This window comes from Corvus brachyrhynchos, unplaced genomic scaffold (assembly GCF_000691975.1).
Source record: "Corvus brachyrhynchos isolate BGI_N302 unplaced genomic scaffold, ASM69197v1 scaffold178, whole genome shotgun sequence".
Lineage (NCBI taxonomy): Eukaryota > Metazoa > Chordata > Aves > Passeriformes > Corvidae > Corvus > Corvus brachyrhynchos.
In genome coordinates, this window is record NW_008239304.1 from 225845 (window position 1) to 231572 (window position 5728).

The window sequence follows — 5728 nt, forward strand, 5'->3', positions numbered from 1 at the left end:
AGCCTGGCGTGGAGCGCGGTATCTCCCCGCTCAGTGGGAGCCCAGTAATGCTGTGTTCAGCATGAAAGTTCAGGAGATTATTTCATATCAGCACCGGGGCTTGAAGGAAAGTGGGTTTCGTTAGGCAAAAAAAACCCTAATGAGCCCAAGGCTTTACTGGAGCCTTCTGGCTCCTGCCCGCAGGATGCTCGCTGCTGTCCCGTCCTGGGAAGGCGAATGGGAGGTGACACCTCAGTGCAAAGACCTCTTCGATGGAGCTGACTTCTAAGAGAGGTTAACTTGTGCTGCCTTAAATTTAAAATAAAGGATGCCTCCTGATACTTTGCTTTAATTACCCATTTACTTCACAGGATAGCCTTGTAAGATAAAATTCAATTTCATAAGTGTCCTGAGGAAACTAGAATCTAACACTTCAGAGTGGTCTTGCAATAATCTTTTGAATCCTGTTTCTTAACAGGGCCAATTCGAGCAGTATCGGACAAGGGAGCTTAAGAGAACAGAGACTGCTACTGAGCAGGCACTTTTCTAGTGCATTTGTCTGGAGAGTCTTGTAAGAGACTGCACTTCCTAACAGCCCTCTTTCATTTGTTAAATTGAAGCATCTCAAATGGAGCTACCCTGATAAACCCACTTGGGGAAATAAAAGTACCAACTGTGGCAAAATCCTAAATGCAACCTCATTTGGTACATATGTGTCTGAAGAGCTGTGAAATTATTTCAAAGGGAAGAACACAAAGGAGTTAAGGGGGGGAAAGGTAGTATTTTAGTTCTTTAGAGACATTATATTAAGAAAGAGTTCCTCTTTTCACTGCAGTAGGACAAAATACGGCAGATCTTTTTTCAGTGGAGATGATGTTTTGCATGACAGGAATCCTTTGTCTGGTTTAGCATGTACAGTTAGCAACAGCACCATTGATATACTTGTGGTTGCTGTAGTAGAAATCCTTTTTTATTAGAAATCCATCTAATTCAGACTGCAGCATATTAACGTCAGATGATGTTGACTGCATCTTACACAGCTGGAGTGCACATTGTGCACCCATTTTTTTCTGAAGAATTTGGAGTTTTCAGAGGCCTGGACAAACAGCAGAACATCTTCAACAAACAAAAAAATATGTTTTGTGTCCAATGCATATTTCCCGTCCTGAAAGTTCATAAAGTTTAGAGATAAAATCAGTTACTCTTAAAACATTTAGCACATGGTGGGAGTGTGGTAGTGAATTCTGAAGTGATCCATATCATACAACTCCAGTTGCCTTCCTGCCCTGTCCCCTTTGCCTCCCTGCAATTAGGCAGGTCCTGCACGAATGTGGAGGAGGAGGATGGAGTTGGCACAGAACCTGCTAAAGTGCATTCATTGCTTTAACCAGGGAAATAAAACCCAAACCCAGGCAACAGAGGGTCACCTTTGTGACACAATGATAGGGCTTCTGGGAAATTATTTAAATGGAACAAAATCAATCTCCATTTCAGTTCTTGTCTACAAAGTTTGGAATGTGGGACTGGCATTTCTTTTATGGTTTAAGCTTCTTGCCCAGTGTAAGGCACCAGTGAGATGTGGATGCAATTTACAGCAGGGAGAGTGAGCTTGCCAGGAGCTAAAGCAACCTGAACCAAGCTCTGCTAGCAGGGTCTTCTTTCTCTGTCAGCAAATTGCACCTTTACTAGAAGTTTTTGCAGGCACAGATGCCTATGATACTACTTTGAGATGTCCTGGATTGTATTAATATGTCACTAGAAGACTGGTGTAAGTCCAGGGTCTTGGATAGTTCCTGGAATTTTTCATTCCTGCAATTCTGAGCTGCCATCCATTCATGCAGACTTGTGGGCTTTTGCAAATGTCTCTCGGTATCCTTAATTTTTTTATTTCGTTTTGATGATTAAAACAGTGGCATTTTCTGCCTATATACAGACCCACTTTAGAGACATCATTTCCAAGACAACTGAGAGGTTATTACTTTCACCAGTTACTGTGATTAAAATCATCCATAGCAGGATTTTAGAGCATTTATCAGAAATAACAACCTCTGTACAGATGTGTGTAAATAACTTTATTTTGGAAAAGGGCCACTATATGTGGAGGAATTGGATTAAGAATAACCTAGCTAGCCCAGACCTAACATTTAATTGACATGGGTCTGCCACACCGAGCGTTTTATTCCAAGAAAAGATTGTTGCTGATATTTTTAAGTCACACAGGGGCCAGGGCACTGCAGCTGCACACGTGTGTGTGATTCCCAGTCCTATGTGTGTGACCGTGTGGTTCACACACAATACTGGATGCTGAGAAAGGTATGTGCCTTTAAAGTTGCACTTTTCAATGTGACGTCGACTTAACTGGCACACAAGTCTGAAATGATAGAGGTTCTTGAGTAAACTCTTGAGTGTCTTCAGCTAAATTATTGCATATACATGACAATATACAGTCATGTTTGGAGAGGGCTGAATTGATCACGTTTGGGTACAAGCAAGACTTAAGGTGCTGTGTGGTGCAGGGCAAACTTTTTCCCCTTTGTTACTTGTGGAGGAAAGAGGTGCAGACACTTTTAACCTGATTGCAATCAGTCATGAGCAGTTAGATTCCTTTAAATTCCCCCTCTGACAAGGTTAATCCTGTCCTAATCATGCCATCCACATGTAACCTCTTTGCCCTGTATCCCAGCAACCAATAAACATGAAAGCCAATCATTAAAAATTATATCCATCTTACAGTTCCATAGGGATAGAGGAGAATTAGTCATACTTAAATATGTTTTCTCCTATTCTTTTTTCTTTTGTGTTCCAAATAATATGGGAGCCTTTTGTTAAAGTAGCATAATAAAAGCTATATCAGTGCACTGAAAACATTCAGTTGTTCAAAATTTAGACTTTAAATAGAATTTTTAGCCTGCAAAGTCCTTCATATCTTTGTTTAAGCAAAACTTAATTTTTAATTTCGTGTCTTATTTAAATGTTTTACATCTGGATTTTTCCTTCTTCCTTTGGAAAAAGAAAACCACTAGATGTGTTTAAGGAATGGTTAGGTTTGACAAGCAGAGCTCAAAGGAGGAAGTGGAATAAAGTGAACTGGGTGACGTTCTACACTGCTATGTTCTTAGCAGAGTCTCATAAGCCTTGCCAAGAGCGTATGAGATCTGTTGCATTTGCTGACTTTGGTTATTTAAACTGTTGGCAGAATAATGCTTACAGAGTGCTGGAATAAATAAAAGATAAAAGGTGCATAAAGAAAATGAAAGATATGTAGATCTTGGTGAGGCCAGGAAGAGCTCAGATATACATGGAAGTGTGGGAGGGATTCTCTGTGCATCTTCATTGTTCCTTTCTCAACAGAGGGAACTTTTAAGCATTGATCTATCTGCATTTACTGCAACAGCAAACCAGCAGCTATGCTGAAAGTTTGCAAGGAGTTAAGCAAGGGACTCTTAAAGCCATACAAATGTTCCTGGAATAAGAGCTTTGTATACAAAACTATACTGAATGGTAATTGTACAGCCTCCTAATAAATACAAACACTGAGCAAATCTAGTTAAGCTATATAAACACAGCTTTTATTTTTAAGAATAAAATTCTTCAAAGCACTTATACATAATCAGACATAAGATGGGCCTTGAAAAATCTCCACTATCAATAGTGTTGAATTTTCTTCATGATCTGGGTAGCCTACAACTCAGTAGGACATTTTCCCAACAGTACCTGCCTTGATGAAAAACAGCATGCTTCTCCACTAAATATAGAACTTTGCTTCTGCTGCAGTCATTAAAATACCACATAGAAAGAAAACTCAGATTTATCAGTCCATATAAATGTGGACATCTGAATTACTACTTTTTAGTGAGAAGTTAAGCATCTAAGGTGCCTGAGTGCTTTTGTTGCTTCAGTGTATTTCGCAAAAAGTTGATTTAATACAGCAGAGATGCTGGAATTACAGGAGCTGTGGCATCAAAAGGGGATTTTCCAGAGATTTGGCATTCTTAAGGTACTTTTAAATAACCTCTCCAATAATTACCCACCGACAGTCTTCATTCATTCTTTTTTAGGTTAATGGATTAGCATCTCTGAGTGTGCATTGACATCAGGAGAGTGCACATCAGACCAAAGACATGGTTAAATCAATGGGTCCATTCAGATATTTAAAGTGAAGCTCTAGGATGCCATGTGATTGCTAGTTTTGCAATATTGAGACATGAAGTAGGATAAAGAGGAACAAAACTGAGGAGAAATTTACAGTAAAAGCAATCTGAAACATTTACACACTGATAAAGGCAACATGAAAACTCTTTCATTGTACCACTGCTGAACAGAAAGGCATTTTCATTTCCCTAAATGAAAAATACGGATATAACATTAATTTTCAATTACACATCTAAAATATGTAATCACCTCATTGCTTGCTGCTTTCTTGCTGCAGTCTATTGTTACACTATGGAACCCTGAAACTAAGACAATTGTATCTTTACAATACTTCTTTCCTTTGTTACCCACTACAGTGTTGTGTGTATTCAGACCAAGACAATTTTAGAAGACAAAAACTGATAATGAGTAAGTTTTGCTCAGGTTCTGCCATTAATGGTAGAATAAGCTACAGTCCTTGATTTTTCCATTTTCTTTCTTTTGTTATTTATCATTTATCACCTTACAAAACAGATTGACAAATGTTTGCCTGTAAGAACTTACCAATGCCTGCAAAATGTACGATTAATTTTAATTTATAGGCTTCTTTGTTTTAATTTTTTTTAAGACAGGAGTGCTAGAAAAGGTCTCCAGGTTGCCATACTGACATCCATTCCTGTTCACTGCCCAGGGTCATACACTCAGAGGACAATGCATACATAGAAGTTAAGTCCCCAAGTTTATCACAGGCTGTCATAATCTATGAATCTGTGCTTGTAAATTATATACAGTTTCTCTTGAATCTTCATAGGTTCCCAGCCCTTATTTTATCCTGTGTCAAGAAATTGAGACAATCACCTTGAGGGAGATGATTCTCCCCCTCTACTCTACCCTTGTGAGACCCCACCTGGAGTACTGCCTGCAGGTCTGGGGTCCTCATCAGAAAGATGTGGAGGGGGTGAAGCAAGTCCAGAGGAGGGCAACAAAGATGCTCAGAGTTACCTTGGCTGGAAATAAGTCTTCTTTTTATGCTGAGGAGGAGATGTACTGTTCTACTTACTTATCACGCAAGTACAGTGCAGAAGGCCAAATACTATTTTTTCCAGGCTGTAGTCAACACTCTCAGCCTGTCTTATCATTCTAAAATGCTGCTACTCAACAAATTATGAAGGGATCATGAAGACAATTTCCCAGCAACCCATATAGTAATTTTTAAGATCAGATATATTTTTTCACATTGACTTCTCCAAGGCAATTCTTGTATTTGTGTTTCTGGAGTATTAGAGTTTCTTTTGGTTGAGGGGGGCCTCTGGGGGTCATCTGATCCAACAGCCTGCTCAAAGCAGGGCCAGTGTATACCAGCTCAGTCAAGTTTTGAACTTCTCAAAGAAGAGGGATTCCACAGCCCATCTGGACGACTTATTGCAGGGCTTAGCTGACCTCCTGCTTAAAAGTTTTTTCATAAATAATGATAATTTCTGTTGTTACAGCTTGTGTGCCTTGTCTCATGTCCTTTCACAGCACATCTCTGAGAGGAGCCCATGTCTGTCTTCTCTGTATCGTCCCATCAGGTGGCTGAAGGTAGCAAGTGACACCAGGTGGCTGAGCACACATGGCC